This window comes from Cebus imitator, unplaced genomic scaffold, assembly GCF_001604975.1.
Source record: "Cebus imitator isolate Cc_AM_T3 unplaced genomic scaffold, Cebus_imitator-1.0 Scaffold406, whole genome shotgun sequence".
In the NCBI taxonomy this organism is placed as follows: Eukaryota; Metazoa; Chordata; class Mammalia; order Primates; family Cebidae; genus Cebus; species Cebus imitator.
Window position 1 is genome coordinate 173086 of NW_016107721.1, and position 23237 is coordinate 196322.

General features: G+C 37.5%; 1 long non-coding RNA gene across 1 annotated transcript; it reads left to right on the forward strand.

The window, feature by feature from the left end:
* Positions 1-1008: 1008 nt before the first annotated feature.
* On the forward strand, positions 1009-20483 carry LOC119468275. Its single transcript, XR_005196934.1, has 3 exons — positions 1009-1304; positions 19494-19498; positions 20473-20483. It is a non-coding gene; the product is annotated as an uncharacterized LOC119468275 (long non-coding RNA).
* Positions 20484-23237: the final 2754 nt, after the last annotated feature.

The following is a 23237-nucleotide window of genomic DNA, read 5'->3' on the forward strand; positions in this document are numbered from 1 at the left end:
TCATGAGTGGGAAAAGAATCAGGCATCACAGCCCCATGGACCAAATATTTTCACCTGGGATCCTCAATGGCCTGCTTTCCCTTATCCCAGAGGCAGCAGCCAGGTCACTGGAGTTAATTCATAGTCCCCATAAAAAATTTCCATGATCATGTCCTTGTTCCCTGAAGGCAAATCTGTTTGAGATAAAATCTCTACAGAGTTGCTATACTCTCAATGGAGTCACCATCCTTAGGCAGGGGATGCCTCATTACCCATTCCAGACTCAGACTGTAGTTTTATCTTTTGCACAGCCAAATGCATCAAATAATAATTTCCCCCAAGGTGGGAAGCTTTGAGCCCTAAAGGCAATTCAAGCTTCCATCTCTGGCAAAACAAGGAATGTGAAAACCTTGACTATCTCTTCTTTAAAGTTTACAAAAATCCCAAATTTAATATATGAGAAAGGTGCTCCCAGTAGCAAGAGGCAGGTCCTTAACTTCCATCTGCATGACCAAAGGGGCTCACTAAAGGGACCCTCAAAACGAAGAGAACATCTCTCCCAGAGATGGCTTTGTTTTTGTCATAAACTACTAAGGTTTTCAAAATAGCATTTTCCTCTTGTCCCAACTGCAAATGGATGCTATCGTCTAATCAGTTCTCATGTTCTCTTTCCCTTCCATGCCAGGAATGACACATCTTATCACCAATTGCTCCTGCATGCTTTTCTATGAATATCATTAACTGACACTTGGCAGAACTTCACCTTCTGCAGATTGTATTGAAAATGGGCATTTTAGCCCTTTTCACAAGATGGCGCCAAAAGCAAAGAAGGAAGCTCCTGTCCCTCCGAAAGTCGAAGCCAAAGCGAAGGCTTTAAAGGCCAAGAAGGCAGTGTTGAAGGTGTCCACAGCCACAAAAGAAGAAGATCCGCAAACCACCCACTTTCCTGCAGCCCAAGACACTGCGACTCTGAAGACCATCCAAATATCCTCGGAGGAGCGAGAAACGAGAGAAACAAGCTTGACCACTACGCTATCATCAAGGCTCTGCTGACCACTGAGTCTGCCATGAGGAAGATGGAAGACAACAACACACTTGCGTTCACTGTGGATGTTAAAGCCAACAAGCACCAGATCAAACAGGCTGTGAGGAAGCTGTATGACACTGATGTGACCAAGGTCCACGCCCTGATTCGGCCTGATGGAGAGAAGGCATGTGTTCCACTGGCTCCTGATTACGATGCTTTGGATGTTGCCCACGAAACTGGGATCATCTAAACTGAGTCCAGCTGGCTAATTCTAAATACCTGTATATCTTTTCACCATGTGCATCCTTCTCTGTCAGTTTCTGGTTGGGCTAGGAGGCCATACACAGGCACTGGCATTGTCACAGGGCTTGGGCAGGACTCCTCTTCCACTTTTCCTTTTGAAACCCTCACCCTGCCACTCCACCATGCTTGATTACTCCAGAGATCTTTGTCACTAGAGTTAGAGTCCTAGGAAAACCAGAACTCAGAACTTGCCTCCATAGTTGAGGGTAACAAGAAGCTTTTCCAGAAACCCTTCTTTTATCCCTGGAAGAGGCTGTGTGTAAAATCAATGCCCAGAGTTTGAAGTGCATTTGCATCCATTTCAGGGGAGTGTGGGTTGGCTGGCTTTTGGGTAGCATTTTGTCCTCACACACCCATCTACTATGTCCACTGGTCTGTCTGCTTCCCTTACCCCTTGCCCAGTAAAGGACAAGGACTTTAGAGGAAAAAAAGAAATGGGCATTTTAAAATGTGTTTTTAACCACATACCTCTGCCCCAGAGATTCATGTTGGCTGTTTTGGCGTCTGTTCCTTATTGTAACCCAGAAACTAAGAATCACTTATATTAGACTATGAGTTCCTTTGAGGTCGGGACTTTCCCACCTTTCCCTGCTCCTTAAAACTGGGTCTGGGTGAGATCCCTGATGGTACTTAAAAGCTTTCCCTACATATGTGGGCTGCCCATATAATTATTCTCTGAAAGCAGTGGGCTCCTCTTCTAAATACTCTTTTTTTAAATTGTATTTAAGCTTTGGGGTACATGTGCAGGACGTGCAGGTTTGTTACACAGGCAAACGTGTGGCACGGTGGTTTGCTGTACCTATAAATCTATCACCTAGGTATTAAGCCCTGCATACATAAGCTATTTATCCTGATGCTCTTCCTCCCCTCACTCCTCTGACAGGCCTCAGTGTGTGTTGTTCCCTTCCCTGTGTCCATGTGTTCTCATTGTTCACCTCCCACTTACAAGTGAGAACATGAGGTGTTTGGTTTACCAGCTATCTGGACGTTCTTAAACCAGCCAAGTTAACACAAAATTAACCATCACAGTCTACAGAAATATATACTTCACATGGAACACAAGGCTTACAAGGAGAGAAGCAGAAATGTAAACAGTATATGCCGCACAGTGTTCTGGAACAGAGCCCAGCTCATAGGAGGCACTCAGTGAATAATTGCTGCAAATGGAGGAATGAATGAATAAATAAGTGTTACGGTAGATATGGCATACAAAATCCAGTTGGTCCCCAAGAAAGGATACGCTTCATAGTGGAAAGGGAAGTTAGGTTAAATCATAGAAGACAGGTAGGATGTAGTTGGTGGTTAATATTTGGAGAATTTGAAGGAGGTTCTAATTGTAAATGTCTTATTGGAAAACACTTGTACATTACACAAAGCATAAAGAAGAAAATTAAAATCACCAGCAATTTAGGTATATATATGAAATTAAGTGTATGCAGAAGAAGTGACTTAGCAGTGATAGAAATGAAGTGCATAAAAATCAAACAGCACATGTTCGCACTCATAGGTGGGTGTTGAACAGTGAGAACACATGGACACAGGGAGGGGAGCATCACACAGTGGGGTCTGTTGGGGGAGAGCTAGGGGAGGGACAGCGGGGGGTGGGGAGGTTGGGAAGGGATAACATGGGGAGATGATGAGAGGTGATGAGAGGATGGATGCAGCAAACCACATTGCCATGTGTGTACATACACAACAATCCTGCATGATCTGCACATGTACCCTAGAACCCAAAGTACAATTAAAAACAAACAAAAAAAGAATCTTAACAAAAATTTTTTAAAAAAAAATCAATAAGAAAACTGGCCTGCTGGGCCAGACTAGTGGATAAAGAGATGGCATGGGGGTTGTTCCTGGGAAGAATGGGAATTGCTTGCCATACCTTGGTGCCTCAAGTCAAAGATATGTCGTTGAGACTTGAAAAATATCGAAGACCTCACACTGGTTTGCCAGAAGGATGGAGCAATAGGAATATTTCAGGATGATTGGTACCACCCAGCCCTTAATCTTGATAAAGGCAGATCTCCTTCACCCAATCTACTGATTTCAATGTTAATCTCTTCCAGAAATGCCCTCACAGACATACCCAGAAATAATAATTTACCAGCTATCTGGACGTTCTTAAAGCAGCCAAGTTGACACAAAATAACCAACACAGTCGCAGAAATGTATACTTCACATGGAACTGGAGAGTTTGTGTTTGAGCTGGAATGTCCCCTACTATTACCCACGATGTGGTCAAAAGCCCCTGCCAAGTCATCAGGAACTTGCTGGCAAAGGTAGAGGCAGTGGGCATGTGGAAAGAAAGACCCTCGTTCATTTGATTCACTTCTACACATTCATCTGTGCATAGGCATATCTGCTCCTATGTTTGTGTTCAACAAAATGCAAGAAAAATCCTTGAAAAGGGTGTTGCACCAACTGGGGTAGGGGGCAGTTAAATAGAAGCAGTGTTCTGTCCCCGAATTAACAGAGAGGATGGTTAAGCCTCTTGATTGATGACACACAATTCCCCATCAGCTCTCCTCCAGCAAGCACAGTTGCCTAACAGTTTCAGAATCTGGAAAGCAAAAGTATTTTCATCCTGGACATGGAGAAACTGGGAAACAGCAGAGCAAGGCAGAATTTGCACTTCCCTGATATGCTGGATGAAATGATCCTTTATCAGTTTTCTGTTGTGTGTTCCTTCTAGATCCACACACCAGAGACTAGCATGGCTTCAGGTGGATTGTTGATTTCCCCTGTAAAAGCTGCCATTTGGATATCCTTTCTTTGATAATAGTCCAGACACCAGAGCAGTGAAGTGGAGAGGTTCAGGTGGCTCAGCTCTATTGGTGGCTTCCAAGCAAAGAGCTTCACTGATCACACCATTATTTCCCATTAGCTTAAGAATGGTGCCCATTTTTCCCTTGGAAAGCTTTATATAGATAGGTGGCTGCTTCCAAAGGCCCATAAAATGAACAAGAATTCAAAGATATGTTTCCTGTCTTCAGCTAACAGTCACTGACTGCTTCTCTGAATTATTCATTACTGAAATAATGCCATCCGCAAAACCAAACCATCTTTGTTAAGGAAAATTTACCCACAGAAGTTTCAAAAAGTAGAACATGGATCAGGGATCCCATTTCTGCTTTCCTCCTAATTATTTTCCCTTAAAATCCAAATGTCACCATGATTAATTCTACAGAAAAGCAAAATCAGATTGAGTATGTATAGTCACTGATAGATACTTTAATGCTTAAGGGTCAAAATTTGTTATTAAATGTTAAACAGTTTTTCTCAGTTTCAAGAGAATTTTTAGCTATGTTATATTTTTAATCTTCTTCAGGGGAATGCCTTCACCTAAAATACGTGAACAGAATGTTTTAAATGCAGAAAGGTCTTATTCTTGTGTTTCCAGACAGAGTCATTACAAATTTTCACTGGGTTCTGAGGTTGTGCTTGCTGGTTCTCTCTGCCCTCTCTCCATTATGCCCAGGTAGGGCACATACACATGCCCTTATGCATACACACACAAGCACACATGCATATATATACACATACAAACACACAGAGTTAAATTTCTTTGGGCCTTCACCTTTTCTGTCTTCAACTTGGATTAGAATCATGAGGTTAGGAAAAATATGAAAGAGAAAATCTAGCCTATTCCAATTTTTCCCACATTGCAAAGACCTGGACTTACAGAAAAGACTGTCCTTGTAAAAAATCAATGAGGTTGAGGCATAGAAAATAAGGTTACACAAGCTCCCAAACTCACCAGCTGTGTGACCTCAAGCAATTGCTTAACCTCTCTGTGTCTCGGTTTCCTTATCTGTAAGAGGTGGATAATAATAGTCTCCCTCACAGAGTTGTTAGAATTAAATGCAAGAATACAGAAAAAATATTTTTAACAGGGGAAAGGATATAATAGATGGGTGGGTAGACAGATGATACAGAGATAGGGTTTTTTTCTAATGGTTGAGAGAGTAGCACTCCAGCAATCAATCAGCCACTGAATAGATATTGATTTAGTACTGAGAAAAAGCCAAGGTCTGGGCTTGTTGCTATGGATAGGATCATAAACAGTCAAGCCTGGTTCTTATTCTCACAGGGCCCTCAGTCTAGTCATCCCAGAGAGCACGAAGTCTCCTTGTAACTGACACAGTCAAATCATTGGCATCTTGATGTGGACTAAGAAGTCTCTCATATGTGCCACTGGTCCAATTATCTGTGGAAAATAACGCAAGAGTTCCAATTGATGGGAGCATTACAAAATTCTGCCGACTGATCTTAAAAACATTCTGATTGAAGGCATTATATTATAGAATAATTTGTAAACAACCATGCAAAGACAGCTCCAACAGTCATAAAAATAGTAAAGGTTTACCCTCTCCTCTATAGCAGTTTGGCATTAGGATCAAAATCTGATTACAACATACCCAAGATAAATAGTATTCAGTGATATATTACCATCATTCCTACAAATCCAGCACAACGTCAAAGCACTGCAATTTCTAAAATGTAAAAGTACAGGCAGCCTTCACAAGGACTCAGTAAGTTGGGCTTAAACTAACAGGCATCTTTCTGTATTAAATGCTGCTTTCACAAATCCACAAACCCATTCTTACAGGATGTTGCTTTCGGAACAAGGCAGGATTAGTGCAATGGGGGAATCGTGGTCTCCAGCCTAGTATCTAGAAGCTGGCCTCATTTTCAACTGACTGGAATTAGCCACAGAGAGATGCTTGTTTACAACTTATGTTCCTGAAATCTTAGAGACAGAGGCAGCAATGCAGAGATTCCAGAGGGAATCGTTCCTGCCTGTTATAAGAATAATGTCATATTTTTCTGCAAACAAAGCTTCAAGGCACATTTGCATTCTTGTTGCTGAGCAGAAGTGAACAGGCTCAATTTCAGAATGTGGCAAGATCACTTAAAGTGAGAAACCAACCTCTTGGGTCTTTTCATTTGCGTTTGACACACTGAACTAGTCTCCCATTGAGCCAAAAGCACACTTCATAAGAATTATCCCTTCATTTTCCAAACATGTGCTAATAATAACAAAAACGACTGAAGATTGAGTAGTTACTATGATGCACGCTATTTACACGTATTAGAGCATCTGATCCTCACCACAACCCTGTTGAAGAGGCATTATTATCCCCATTTTGTATGCAGAATATAATATTAATTCATCAGTATGAGCCTCTATAATGAAGAAATAGAGACTTATGGAAAAAGTAGTGTCCACGGTGTGGACACTACTAATGTCACACCCAAGTGTGTCCGCCTCTAATGCCCATGTTCTAGAGCACTGCACCAGTGGTGAATGTTGGTTTCTTTGGTGTCAGTTCTTTCAACCTTTTTCCTGAGGTACATGCAGTAAACCATACATACTTAAAAAGTTCACTTTCATAAGCTTTGTATACCCCATGAAACCAACAAGGTAATTGAGATAATTTATCTATCCCACATGACAAAAGTTTCCTTGTACTCCTTCATAATCCCTCCCTGTATTCTGCCCTATCTGCCATCTCCAACTCACCCACATTCCCTCAAAGTACTGATCTGCCTTCTGTTACTATAGATTAGTTTTCATTTTCTAGGAATTTATATGAAGAGAATCATACTGCTATGGATTGAATGCTTGTGTCTCCCCAACTTCCAAATTCATATGTTAAAATCCCAGCCTCCTTTTTAATGGTATTAGGAGGTACAGCCTTTAAGGGGTGACTAGGTCATGAAGGCAGAGACATAATTAACAGGATTAGCACCCATTATACAAGAAACCTCAGAGAGCTAACTCATTCATTCCATTCTGTGAGGTTACAGTGAGAAGTCAGCAGTCTGCAACCTGGAATGGAGCCCTCACAAGAACCCTACAATGCTGACGCCCTGATCTGGGACTTCCAGCCTTCAGAACTGTAAGAAATTTCTCCTGTTTATAAAGTACCCAGTTTATGGTACTTTGTTAAGGCAGCAGAAACAAAGACACAGTATTATGCTAATTTTTTTAATCTACCTTCTATCACTTAGCCTAATTATTTTGAGATTCATCCATGTTGTTACATATATTAATAGCTCATTACTTGTGTTGGTGACTCTTATTCCCTTGTATGAATATACCACAATTATCTACTTATCTGTTGATTGTCATTGATTACTTCTGGCTTTTGGCTGTTACAAATAAAGTTGCTATAAATATTTGTGTACAAGCCTTTGTATGAACAGATGTTTTCATTTCCCTTGGATAAATTCCTGGATCACAAGTATATGATTAAAGGAATTGCTAAACTATTTTCAAAGTAGTTGTACCATTTCACTTTCTTGACAACAGCGTATCAGAGTTCCAGTTGCTCTACATCCTTGTCAACATTTGCTAAGGTCAGTTAAAAAAAAAAAAAAAACTTTGGATATTAGCATCTCATTGTAGTTTGCTGTTGTTTTGTTTTGTTTTGTTTTGTTTTGTTTTGTTTTGGGATGGAGTTTTGCTCTTGTTGCCCAGGCTGGATTGCAATGGTGCAATCTCTGCTCAACGCAATCTCTACCTCCCAAGTTCAAGCAATTCTCCTGCCTCAGCCTCCTGAGTAGCTGGAATTACAGGCATGCACCACCATGTCCAGCTAATCCTTGTATTTTTAGTAGAGACAGGGTTTTTTCATATTGGTCAGGCTGGTCTCAAATTCCCGACCTCGGGTGATCCACCCACCTCTACCTCTCAAAGTGTTGGAATTATAGGTATGAGCCACCATTCCCAGCCATCATTGTAGTTTTAATTTGCATTTAACTGAGTGATAATAATATTAAGAGTCTATTCTTATTTGCCATTCATATATTTTCTTCAGTGAATATCTATTCATATCTTTTGCCCATTTTTATCAGACTTTTTTTTTGTTGTGGTTATTGAGTTTTAATAACATATCCTGGACATAAATCTTTTATCAGATGTATTTATTTGCAAATATTTTCTCAGTCAATAGCTTGTAGTTTCACTCCCTTGAGTATCTATCAAAGAGCAGATGGTCTTAATTTTGACAAAGTCTAATTTATCTTTTTTAAAGAATTGTGCTTTTGATATCATTCCTAAGAAATCCTTGCCCTACCCAAAGTCACAAATATTTTCTCCTATATATTCTTCTAGAAGTTTTATAATTTAAACTTTTACATTTAGATCTATGATACATTTTGAGTTACTTTTGTACAGGTATAAGATAGGAATCAAAATTAATTTTTAAAATAGGAGTATACAATTATTTCAATAGCATTTGCTGAAAAGGTTGTCTTTCCTACACTTAATTGCCTTTATACCTTTGTTAAAAATAAATTGACTACATGTACCTGTGTCATTACTGGACTCTGTTCCATTGACTACTTGTCCATTTTGATGCCAATATCATACTGTCTTAATTACTATAGCTTTAATGCAAGTCTTGAACTCAGTAGTATAAATCCTCCAACTATTTTCTTTAATATAATAAAGCTCTTTTAATTATGCTAGATATCTTGCATCTCTGAATGAATTTGAGGTCCACACATTAGTTCTATGGGGAAAAAAGCCTACTGATATTTTAATTGGGATTGTGTTGAATAGTTATCAAGGTCTACCAGAAAAAAAAATGTCTAATGGAGTTTTAATTGGGATTGCATTAACTCTAGGTCACTTGGGGAATAACTGACATCTGAATAATATTGATTCTTCTCAATATTATTATATGAACACAGTATAACTTTCTATGTATTTAGGTCTTTTACAATTTCTCTCAGCATGTTTTTTTTTTTATTGTACAGACCTTATACATTTTTGTCAGATTTATCCCAAAGTATTTTATATTTGTCTGCCATTGAAAATGGCATTGTTTTGTTTCCTTTAAATTTCTGTTTGTTCCTAGTTTATAGTACTACAATTTATTTCTGTATGTTGAGCTTGTATCTTGCAACCTTGCCAACCTCACTTGGTAGTTCTAAAAATACTTTTGAAGATCCATTAACTTTTATACATAAATATGTCATCAGTGAATAGAGACAATTTTACCTCTTTTATTCCAGTCTGGATGCCCTTGTTTTGGCAGGGGTAAGAGAGAGAAAGTGTGCCTTATTACACTGGCCAGTTGAATAGAGGTGGTAAAAAGCAGGCATTCTTCTCTTGTTTCTTATCTGAGGGAGGCTGCATTTGATATTCTATAGTTAAGTATGATGTTGGCTATGGGTTTTTGGTAGATGACTTTTATCAACTTGAAGAAGGTCTCTTCTGTTCCTAATTTGCTGAAAGTTTTTAACAGTAATGAATGTTGAATTTTTTTCAAATGCTTTTTCTGAGTCTATTGAGCTCATAAGGCTTTTTCTTTTTCAGCCTGTTAATATGGTAAATTACATCAATTTGTTCCCAAATGTTAAATCAACCTTGCATCTCCAAACCAAACCTTACTTGCTCATGCTGTATTATCCTGATTATATATTGTTGGATTCAAATTGCTAATATTTTGTTGAGAATTTTTGCATCTATTTTCATAGGACACATTAGTCTGTAAGTATTTTGGAAATTACAGAGTTAGAAAGTATTTTGTCCTGTTTAATTTTCTGGAAGTGTTTGCATAGCCGTAATATTATTTCTTCCTTAAATGTTTAGGAGAATTCATCAGTGAAACCATCAAGGCCTGGGTTTTCTTTGTGGGAAGGCTTTCAACTATAAATTCAGATTCTTCAATAGATATAGAGCTATTCAAATTGAGTTTCTTTCTGAGTGAGATTTGAGAGTTTTGGTCATTCAAGAAATTTTCCCATTTCACTTAAATCATCAAATTTGTTGGCATAAAGTTGTTCAAACATTTCCACATTATCCTTTTAGTATCTGTAGAATTAGAAGTAATGTCATCTCTCTAATTATCTGAATATTGATCATTTTTACCTCCTGTGTTTTATTCCTGACCAGTCTGACTAGAGGTTTACCAATTTTATTAATCTTCTTAAATAATGAACTATGTTATATTGTTTTTCTTACTTCTTTCTATTTAATTGAATTCTGTTCTAATATTTATTATTTCATGTCCTAAACTTACTCTGGGTTTAATCTGCTGCTCTTTCTCTAGTTTCTTAAGTTGGACATTTATAACATTGAGTTAAAATCTTTCTTCTTTGTTACTACAGGCCATTTAGTGTTACAGATGTTCCTCCAATTACTGTTTTAGCTGCATCCCATTGATACTGATACATTATATTTATATTTTTATTCAATTTAAAGTACAAATTTCTCTTTTGATACATGAGTTATTTAGATGGGGTTTATTTAGTTTCCGGATACTTGTGGACTTTCCTGATATCTTTCTATTATTATTTCTAACATAAGTCCATTACAATAAGAAAACAAATTTTATGAGTCCTTTAAAATTTATTCGTTATGGCCTAGAATACAGTCTATTTTAATAAATGTTCTGTATACCCTTGACCAGAATGTGTATTTTCTACTTTTGTCTGATGAAGTATTCTATAGCTGTCAATTAGGTCCAGTTGGCTGATAGCATGGTTCACATAATTCATATTCCAGTTGATTTTCCATCTACTTATTCTACTGGTTATTAATAGAAGGGCTTTTTAATTGGTGATTGCAATTGTGTAAATATCTATTTCTCCTTAGAATTATTTCAGTTTTTGCTTCAGATATTTTGACACTCTGTTATTAATTGCATAATTATTTAGGGTTGTTATTTTCTCTTAATTTTATCATTATGAAATGGTTCTTTTTATCCCTGGTAATATTCTTTGCTATAAAATCTACTTTATGTGATATAATATTACCACCTTAACTTTCTTTTGATTAATATTAACATTATATATCTTCCCATCCTTTTACTAACATATCTTTGTATTTAAAGTGTTTACATAGATTGATCTTCCATTTTTATCCAATATGACATTCTCTGCCTTTTAGCGTTTAATAACATGTAATGTGACTATTGATATCGCTTAGTTTAAGTCTATTATCTTGCCATTTGTTTTCTGTCACACCTGTTCTTTGCTCCTTTTTTCCTGCTTTCTTTTGGACTAATGGAGTATTTTTATGGCTCCATTTTTTCTGCCTTGTTGGCTTTTCAGCTCTAATCCTTTTGACATCATTTTAGAGATTGGTCCAGGGCAAATAGTATGCATGTTTTACTTCTCACAGTCTGTGTTCAAATGATATTCTACCACTTTGGCTATAGCATAAGAATCTTATAATAGTATATTTCTGTTTCCTCTTTTATGATATTTGTACTATTATCATATTTATGACATTTGTATGATTATTGTCACATGTTTTAATTCTACATGTTAGAATCCCACAATATATGTCCTTGAGGAATCGCCACACTGTCTTCCACGATGGTTGAACTAATTTACACTCCCACCAACAGTGCAAAAGTGTTCCTACTTCTCCACATCCTCTCCAGCATCTGCTGTCTCCAGATTTTTTAATGTTCGCCATTCTTACCGGCGTGAGATGGTATCTCAATGTAGTTTTGATTTGCATTTCTCTTATGACCAGTGATGATGAGCATTTTTTCATATGTTTGTTGGCCTCACGTATGTCTTTTGTAAAGTGTCTGTTCATATCCTTTGCCCACTTTTGAATGGGCTTGTTAGTTTTTTTCTTGTAAATCTGCTTTAGTTCTTTGTAAATTCTGGATATCAGCCCTTTGTCAGATGGGTAAACTGCAAAAATTTTTTCCCAATCTGTTGGTTGCCGATTCACTCATATTTGACCCAGCAATCCCATTACTGGGTATATATCCAAAGGATTACAAATCGTTCTACTATAAGGACACGTGTACACGAATGTTCATTCCAGCACTGTTTACAATAGCAAGGACATGGAACCAACCCAAATGCCCATCGACGATAGACTGGATAGGGAAAATGTGGCACATATACACCATGGAATATTATGCAGCCATCAAAAACGATGAGTTTGGGTCCTTTGTGGGGACATGGATGAACCTGGAAACCATCATTCTCAGCAAACTGACAGAGGAGCAGAAGATCAAACACCGCATGTTCTCACTCATAGGCGGGTGTTGAACGATGAGAGCACATGGACACAGGGAGGGGAGCACTACACACTGGGGTCAGCTGGGGGGAAATAGGGGAGGGACGGTGGGGGGTGGGGAGCTGGGGAGGGATAGCAGGGGGAGAAATGCCAGATGTAGGTGATGGGGAGGAAGGCAGCAAATCACACTGCCACGTGTGTGCCTATGCAACAACTTTGCATGTTCTTCACATGTACCCCTAAACCTAAAATGCAATAAAATAAATAAATGGGAAAAAAAAAGAATCCCACAATATAATTATTATTTTTTGCTTTAAACAATTTGTTGTTTAGAAACAATAATAGAAAGCTATCAGGAAAGTCCACAAGTATCTTCTAGTGAGATTTGAATAATTATTTTTAAAAAGTATTCTATACCTATCTATGCAGTTACTTTTTTTGGTGCATTTCATTCCTTTATGTAGATCCAGATTTCCCTCTGGTGTCATTTTTCCTTCTTCCCATAGGACTTTCTGCAGCATTTCTGATAGTAGAGCTCTGAGGATGATGAATTCTTTCAACTTTCATATGTCAACAAAAGCCTTTATTTGACCTCCATTTTTGAAGAATGATTTCAGTGGGTATTGAATTATCAGCTGATAGTTTTTCTTTTAGCATTTTTCACATAGTGTTCCACTCTAATCTGATTTGTATTATTTCCAATAAGAATTCCACTCTAATCATCATCTTTGTCCTACTATATGTAATAAGCATGTTAAAGGTGCTCCTCCACAGGAATAATTTTAAAATGCAAGTTAAAACTAGAAATTATTGTTCTCCTATTGCATTTGCAAATATTTAAACTATTGGCAACATCTAGCTGTAAGGAAATCCACACTATCTGCTACTATCTTGGAGAGTATTAGTACAATTTTGGAGATGGTAGTTTGATATAATCCACTAAAATTTAAAACGTCTAAGCCTTTTCTGTTTTTCTACTATGATTTTTCTCTAGAGATATTCAACAACTATGCAAGTATAAAAGAATGCTCATTGCAGCATTGTCTAAAGTCAAAGCTTCAAAATAATACAAATGATTATAAATAGAAGTTTTAAAATATGAGTTCATATATTAATAAAATATAATCTACCCAATAAAATGGACAATATTGATATATTAGCATAGCAAGATGTATGAATGAAGACATGTTTTAATATAAGCAGTGAGAAATATAATTTAAACTAGGTTAGGAAGAAAAAAAGAAAAGCTATTGGCTCCTCCAAATCAAGGAAGTAGAACGTGACTGATCAACTACACTGTAAGAAAAGAACAGCTCAACCCAGGGGCTAAGACACTACTGGGACTCTCCTTTCCAACACCCCCTTTGTGTTTCTGCCATTGGCTTTATGTTGGCTTCCTCCATTCTGAGAGTAACTAAGCCAAATGTCCTCATATCACCTTCAAAGGGAAATGTCTTCCTCATCTCAATTTGAAATATGCCAAGGAAAGACACTGATTCACACAGCATGAATAAATCAACTCTTTCTGCAGGGGAGGTTATATAAAAACATAAAGAATCACCTAACACCAATGTAAGCTAGGACAAGGAGCATGCAAGGGAGCTTCTGGGAGAAGGAGGTGGTCTAGGCTCCCAGGCTGTGTATATCTGCTACAAAAGTATCCAGAACATAGAAATTGAAAAAAATGTGAGTTGCAAAACAATATAATTGAATTTTCCCCGCACAAAGTGCAATACATGCTATCGCAGAGATGGAAAGGGAAAATGCTGGAAGGCTCTATACCAAACTACATTTAAAAAGTTATCCGTGAGGCCTAAGACTGTGAAGAATTCACACTTTCTCTATAAAGCATTTCTCTAGGGTTTCAACTTTCACAAGGTAAGCAGAAAAAATTATATATTTGAAAATAAGCGAAACTTCAGAGAAATCCAAAATCTTTCCATCATCAGGTTCTGAGTATGAATTTTATATGCTTGCAACAAAACATGATTGAACATGTTTAATTTTTAATATTCTAAGGACAATATGGAAATATTTTCTTTAAGGTTTTTTTTTTTTTGAGTCTGGTATTCCTGAATTTACCAGTTTGACAACTCAATGCACTGCTCTCCTTTTATATAAAATATTTAAATGCATAGCTATTGGCCAAACAGCCTCTGGAAAATTTAAACAACAAATGCACCTCTCCTATTCCGAATGCCTCTGCAATACTTTATAGGTGAGAAGAATGATCTGTGCCTCCCTACCTCTTATAGTTACCACACCTACTCAGGACATTTTCAGCAGAACCAAGTGTGTAACACAATGATCCTCCCTAACGCCCCGCTAATCACATGGCATGAGAGCAATGAACACAACCTCCAGCATAGTCCCGTCCACACGGTGCACCCAATCCCCTCCCTACACCTTCTATCATGGCAGAGAGGTGCCAGAATTTTTAATTTACATTTTAAATTAATTTTTAAACAATTTTAATTTTAAATTATACCAAGCAGAGGGGAGCTGGTACAGTTTTTTAGGCCATTCAACTAAATATGTGATTAATAAACTCCAAGGTTTCTAGGTTTTATTTGGTTTTACTCTTTCATTTTTATTCATTCTTTAGACCTTCTAAGCCCTCACCCACCCCACCAGAGTCCATTAAAGAGCCTGATACTAGTGGCTACAGGGCATTGGGGAAAGGGGGCACATTTTCCTTCATCTTCATGTTTCCACATAGAAGGTCGTAAATTAGAGTGACACTCCTGGCCTCTCTCTGCCCCTTACTTTTTTCTCCCCAAGGAGAGATTTCTCTGACTGGTGGAGTTGAGATACTTATACCTTGTGGCTCTATCTCTTTTATATCCCTTGGCATCTGCCTTCCTTCAGAGTGTAAGTATTTGAGTCTCCCATGGACAAGGCCATAAGCTTAGCAGGAGGAGCTCTGCCCATCGAGAGTCTGCCCACAGTTTTCTAGAATGGCCTGCACTGGGTGGTAAAGACTGCTCCAGGGATTTAGGATAGGAAGCATCAGAGCCACCTTTACCAGATGACATAAGAGTAAGAAAGCTGACATTCTCCTCTCCACCTGCTTGACTTCTCTGTTTCAAATTGACTCCGAATGCAAGTGGGTAATTCATTACCCAGAAATCTCACTTCTAGAATTTACCTTGAGAAACCACCTCTACAAATATGAAACAGCATCTGCGGAAGTTATTCATTGCTGTGTTGTTTGTTGGAAACAGCCCAAATGGCCATCTGTAGGTGAATTGTGTACTTGTGGTACATCCACACACCAGAGTAATGTGTAGTGATTTAAAGAAAGAATGAGAATGCTTTCTATAGAGTGACATGGAATAACTTCCAGGATGTGTTGTTAATTTTAAAAATCAAAGTTCCAAAGAGTTATTGAGCATGCTACTTCTTGCTTGAGAACAAAGGGGAAGAACAGACACATATTTACTTCATTTATCATAAACATAAGGATTACGTAGAATCTAATAAAAAATCATTCTATGGGAAGGGTAGAAATGGAGGTAGAAAGAAAAAAGATGACAGAGAGACTTCTCTGAACATATCTTTTGTGTAGTTTTGACTTGAAACATGTAGTTGGTTTTCATTTTCAAAATTAATGTTAAACAAGATGAAAAATCCTAAAATGTAAGGGAAGTAGAAACAAATTAATATAATTGTATATCAGCTTGATATCAATACCACATAGAGAAAAAAAAGAATTCAGGTAGTGTTTTAGCACAATCATCTGATTACATACATTTCATAGGATATATTTTAAGAGCAAAAAGAACTACCAAAAAAATCTTGAACTTTATTCAGTAGGTTTGTTATTGGTAGTATATTAGTACTAAAATCCTGAAAGCATTTGCATGTATTTAAAGATAGAAAAAAATGCATAAATATATTGATTTAACAAGTTATCAAAAAGGACAAGAGAGATGCAAACATAGAACATGAGAGAGTGAGGAAGAACTGGATGAGATTCTATTTTAATTAGAGAGAAATACACATTTTTCCCCCCAGGTCTGTCTACTGAAAGAGCCTAGAATCCATTTTAAATTTCTTGGGTTTAATAATTGTGTTATGGCCATATAGGAAAGTATTCTTGTTCTCAGGAGGCACATATTAAAAATATTTTTCAAAGTGGGAACAGGGGAAATGGGATACTACTTACTGTCTTCCTAAAACTCCAACAGAATAGGTTTTCCCCAACCAGATAGTACCAATTTATTTTAAACTAACCAAAACTGTCAACTTCTAGCCCATTTAAATGTTTTTGTCAACATTCCCAATTAGCATCCTATCTCATTAATTATTTGAATTCTATCTTATTTCCCCTGCTCCTGTGGGACAGGAAATATATCTTCTCTCTTGGACTGCGTATGACCTCTAACATCATGCCTTCCTGGCTCAAAAACACTCAAATTCTTACTGAATGAACTCAGTAATCTGCCAGCACTAACTATGCCACCTAACCATGGCACCCCTATAATTGGAGCATCATAACCACCTCTCTTTCATGACAGCCTAAGACCAAGACTTAATTCATCCACTCAAAAATATTCACAAAACACAAATTACGTATCATATACTATGCTGGGATCCTGAGGAAAGACGGGCAAAAAAGATACGATCTTTATTCTCAAAGAGCTCTATATAGTGGGAGAGACAAACAGGTCATTACAACACAAAATCATATATGCCACAATAAAAATAAGTACAGGCGCTAAGAGCCACATGACTCATAGCTAAAAGAGGCTGGTTCCATTGCTGAAGGAATTATGGTTACAATGACCATCATCTGCCAAGGGCTAGGAGGACCACAGGATAGATCTGTCTAACCAAAGCTGTCCTGAAATATCTAAGACTGTGATTATATGCTTCCTGTGGCTAGACTGTATCTGGCTAGAACTAAGACACTAAAAACAAGGTGATATGAAGCTGTTCTTATCACCCAAAACATTCCATTCCTTCTCACTCCTGATTTGCAAGGGAGCTTCTGTCAAAGGTTTTCAATGCAGATGTGGAAATCAGTGACTTCCCCCCAATAATGCTGCATAGAAGGGCTTGGTGAAACGGTCCTTGTAGCGTGGAACAGGCTCTGATTATCATCTTCCCTCTACTATCAGAATAATTGCACAGTGCACAGGCATATTATTAACAACTGGGCACTACCACAGGAAACATGTTAGAAAACACCTGCCTTGGCAAAGCAAAGATGAGCTGACCCAATTATTTCTTCCATCTCTAATTCTGGATGTGATATTAAGAGTAATTGAAAGGAACACATTGGCAAAAAATGGGTGATAGGTCTGCTGGGGTTGCAGGAGGCCCTACCCACAGCGCTCAATTGGGAAAAACTCTGAAGAATCATCTAATTATACTTTTACACACCCCTTCCCTCTCCCATGAAAAATGCCAGGGGTGAAAACGTGTCATCTAGAGACTTTCTCCCATCAACAATTTCCCCCATGTGTCAATGTGAAATTTTTTAAATTCCAGTCTAGAGCTCTTGGAGGGATAATGATGAGAATGAGACCCTGCCAGCCATACAGGATGGGATGTGGTGCACTCTGCCTAGAACAGATGGCCCGAACAGAAGCCACTTACTCAATGTGACAGCCCAAGATAAAATTGCTCCCTTTAAGTCTTCAGCAGTTTTGTGGCCCAATTCTTATTAACTTCTCCAGAAACACAAAGAGGCTTGGGTCTACATAAGCTTCATCAAGGCGCTTTTCAAGTAATTTATTGACTTGACCAAAAGTCGAACTGGAAGGTGACAGAGAGTCATCTATTCTGTCCATTCCCAAACGTAACAGCACAAGAGAATAACTCTAGAGCTTTGAAATACCGCTATAAAATATTTCAAACATACAGAAATGTAATGCATTAAAATAGCCAAGTGTCCAGCACAGATCATTTATGAATTTTGTCATTTTTCCATGTTTTCTCTGGATATTTCTACATAAAATACTATTACACATACATTTCAAGCTTAGTATCTCTCTCCTGTCTCATTCCTTATTTTTCCACAAGGACAATCATTATCTTAAAGATATGTTCCATTTTTATATTTTTATATATTTTTAGTAATATATGCAAGATTGTGTATTGTTTTGTATATTTTAAAATACAAACATACATGTCTTATTGCACTGCACTTTATTACACTTTGCAGATGTTTTGATAAATTGAAAGTTTGTGGCGATCCTTCCTTAAGAAGATTTATTCATGCCCTTTTTCCAAGAGCATGTACTCACTGTGTGTCTCTATGACACATTTTAATCATTCTTGCACTATTTCAAACTTTTTCATTACTTTTATATCTGTTATGGTGATCTGTAATCAGTGACCTTTGATGTTACCATTGTAAATGTTTTGGGGTACCATGAACCACACCTATAAAGGATGACAAACCTATTCAACACAAATGTCTGTGTTCTTACTGTTCCACTGACCAGCCATTCCCCTGTCTCTCTCCCTCTCCTTGAGTCTCCCTATTCCCTGAGACACAAGAATATTGAAATGAGGTCGATTAACAACCCTATATGGCCTCTTAAGTGTTCAAGTGAAAAGAACAGTCACAACTCTGACTTTAAATCAAAGGGTAGAAATGATTATGCTTAGTGAGGAAGACATACTGAAAGCCAAGACAGACCACATCCTAGGCCTCTTGCACCAAACAGCCAAGTTGTGAGGTGAAGAAAACATCCTTGAGGAAATGAAAAGTGCCACTCCAGTAAACACATGAATGACAAGAAAGCAAAACAGCCTTATTGCTTATGTGAAGAAAGTTTTCATGATTTGTTTGGCTAAGGAATCAAACCAGCCACAACATTCTCTTGAGCCAAAGCCTAACCCAGTGGAAGGTCCTAACTCTTGTTACTTCTGTGAAGCCAGAGAGAGGTGAAAAAAAAAATCTGCAGGAAAAAGTTGGAAGCTAGCAGAGGCTGGTCGAAGAGATTTAAGGAAAGAAGTCATCTCCATAATATAAAAGTGTAAAGTAAACCAAGTAAAGCAAGTGCTGATGTCAAAGCAGCAAAAATTATCCAGATCTAGCTAAAAAGCTTGATGAAATATCCAGAAGATTTAGCTAAGAAACTTTGTGACTATACAAAACAACAGATTTTCAATGGAGAAATAGCCTTCTATTGAAAGAAGATGCCCCCTAGGACTTTCATAGGTACAGAGAAAATGTCAGTGTCTGAATTCAAAACTTCAAAGCTGACTCTCCTTATTAGGGGATAATGCAGCTAGTGACATTAATTTGAGGCCAGTATTCATTTGCCATTTCAAAAGTCCTAGGGTTCCTGAGAGTGATTCTAAATCTACTCTGCCTGTGCTCTATAAATAGAATAGTAAAGCCTAGGTGATAGCACATCTGGTTACAACAAGGTTAATTGAAAACGTTAAACCCACTGTTGAGACCTACTAGCCAGAAAAAAGATTTCTCTCAAAATATTACTCCCCATTGACAATGTACCTGGTGACCCAAGAACTCTGCTGGACATGGACAAGGAGAGGACTTTTGTTTTGATGCCTGCTAACACAATATCTATTCTGCATCCCATGGAACAAAGAGAGATTTCAATTTTTAAGCCTTATTATTTAAAAAATACATTTAATAATGCTGTAACTGACATAGATAATGATTCCTCTTATGGTTCTGGGCAAAATATATTCATAACTTTCTGGAAAGGATTCACCATTCTAGATGTCATTAAGAACATTCATAATTGATGAGAGGAAGCCAAAATGTCAACATTAACATGAATTTGGAAGAAGTTGATTCCAACCCTCCTGGATAATTTGGAGGGCTTCAAGACTTTAATGAAGTAATTACAAATGTGATTTAAAAAAATAGCTCATGGATTACAAGTATCAATATTTTTTAAATGGCCATAGTGACTAAAGCAATCCGCAAATTCTACATTATGCCTACCAAGCTATGAATATCATTTTTCACAGAACTAGAAAACACTATTCAAAAATTCATATGGGCTCACAAAAGAGCCCAAGTAGCGTAAGCAACTTCAAGCAAAAAGAACAAAGCCAGAGGCATCACATTATCTGACTTCAAACTGTACTATAAGGCACAGTAACCTAAAGAGCATGGTACCGGCACAAAAAACAGATACATAGACCAAATGAAACAGAATGGAGACCCCAGAAATAAAGATGCACATCTACAGTCATGTGATCTTTGACAAAGTTGACAAAAATAAGCAATGGGAAAAGAACTCCCTATTCAATAAATGGTGCTGGGATAACTGGCTAGCCATACGCAGAAGATTAAAACTGGAACCCTATCTTCCACTATATACAAAAATTAACTCAAGATGGGTGAAAGATTTAAATATAAGACCTCAAACCATAAGAATCCTAGAAGAAAACCTAGGAAACACCATTCTGGATAAGAATTATGTTTTGGAAACAAGTTGGGAAAGAATTTATGAATAAGTCTTAAAAGCCATTGATAAAAACAGTGACAAGTGGGACCTAATTAAACTAAGGTGCTTCTGCATAGCAAAAGAAACTATCGACAGAATAAATAGGCAACCTACAGAATGGGAGAAAATATTTGCAAACTATGTATCCAATAAAGGTCTAACATCCAGAATCTATAAGGAACTTAATTCAATAAGCAAAAAACAAATAACTCATTAAAAATTGGCAAACAACATGAACAGACACTTCTCAAAAGAAGACATACAAGCAGCCAACAAACATATGAATAAATGCTCAGCATCTCTAATGATCAGGGAAATGTAAATCAAAACCACAATGAGATACCATCTCCCACTAGTCAGAATGACTATTATTAAAAAGAAAAAACAGATGCTGGAAAGGCCCCAGACTGTTGGTAGGAAAGTAAATTACACTGTTGATGGGACTGTAAATTAATTCAACCATTGTGGAAGACAGTGCGGTGATTCCTCAAGGATCTAGAACCAGAAATACCATTTGATCCAGCAATCCCATTACTGGGCATATACCCAAAGGATTATAAATCATTCTATTATGAAGGCACATGAACATGTATGTTTATTGCAGCACTATTTACAATGGCAAAGACTTGGAACCAACCCAAATGCCCATCAATGATAGACTAGATAAAGAAAATGTGGCACATATACACCACGGAATACTATGCAGCCATAAAAAAGGATGATTTCATGTCCTTTGCAGAGATACAAATGAACCTGGAAACCATCATTCTCAGCAAACTGACACAAGAACAGAAAACCAAACACTGCATGTTCTCACTCATAAGTGTGTGTCGAACAATGGGAACACACAGATAGGATACAGGAAGGGGAACATCATACACTGGGACCTGGGGGGTGGGGGGTTAGGGGAGAAATAGGAGGGGATGGGGGGATTGGGGAGGGATAGCATTAGGAAAAATACCTAATGTAGATGACAGGGCAATGGATGCAGCAAACCACCATCATGGCACGTGTATACATATGTAACAAACCTGCACGATCTGCACCTGCACCCCAGAACTTAAAGTATAATAAATAAATTTAGAAAAAAAACCTACATGATGGGTGGATAGGTGCAGGAAACCATCATGACACATGTATACCTATGTGACAAACCTGCACGTTTAGCACGTGTATCTCAGAACTTAAAGTAAAATTAAATATATATATATGAAATACATATATATATGTATATATATATATATATATATATATATATAACCTCATAAACATAGCCGATAGGTTTCTATAGAGAAACCTAATACACAAACATCAATTTTCCCCACCAAATGCTCCTTACATACTATTCTTTCCTTCTGTACTGTGCTTTACCACGAAGTAAATATCTTTCATTCCTTTTAGCAGGGTCTGTGAGTAGGAAACTCTCCCAGTCTTCATATACTGTTAGATGTCTCTATTTCATCATCCTCTCTCCTGATTGGTAATTTGGGTGTAAAATTCTAGGTGAACTCTTATTTTCCCTCAGTCTTATATATTCATCATTCTATTATCTTCTGGCATCTATTATTTCTGAAAAGAACCTTGTTATTAGTTGATTGTCATTCTCCATAGATAATCAATATTTTATCCTTGGCAGCTTTTTTTATTTCTGCTTTGACTTTCGTGTTCTGCTATTTCACTATGTTGATGTCTGGGTGTACACTTTTTTTATTTTTTCTTCTGGAGCCTCAGTATGCTTTTTAATCTCTGCTTCACATCTCTTGACTTGTTTTCATATTTTCTTTCTCCTTATCTCTCTATGCTACATCCTGAATAATTTCCTGAGATCTTTCCCCTTCTTAAATAATACTCTTTTCAGCTGCGTCTAAGCTACATTTAGACTCATTATTTGAGGGATATTGTCCCATAATGGCCATATTTTACTTTCTATCATGTCTATATAGCTCCTTTTCGAATCCTCCTATTTATGTATTATATTATCCTGTTTTTGTCTTGTGGCTTCTAGCCTCTCTCAGTCACCCAGGTTGGAGTGCAGTGGTGCAATCTCAGCTCACTGCAACCTCTACCCCCCAGGTTCAAAGGCTTCTCCTGCCTCAGCCTCCTCAGTAAATGAGATTACAGGCATGCACCAGCACGCCCAGCTAATTTTTGTATTTTTAGTAGAGACGGGGTTTCACCATATTGGCCACCTTGAACTCCTGACCTCAGGTGATCTACCCACCTCAGCCTCCCAAAGTACTGAGATCACAGGCATGAGCCAACATGCCTGGCCTATTATCTCCAATTCTTGTGATGCAAATTCACCAGTGTGATCATCTTCCTCATGGTGTTTTCTATTCTCATGTGAGCTTTTTATTTTTTAAATGTGTAGTTTAGTGATTCTATTTTTCATGGGAGTACTAATTAAAGTATGGGCAGTGTCAAATTTCTGACTCTTTTTTCCCATCCATCATCCTGAATAGAGGCCCAGCTTTCTTACTTCTCC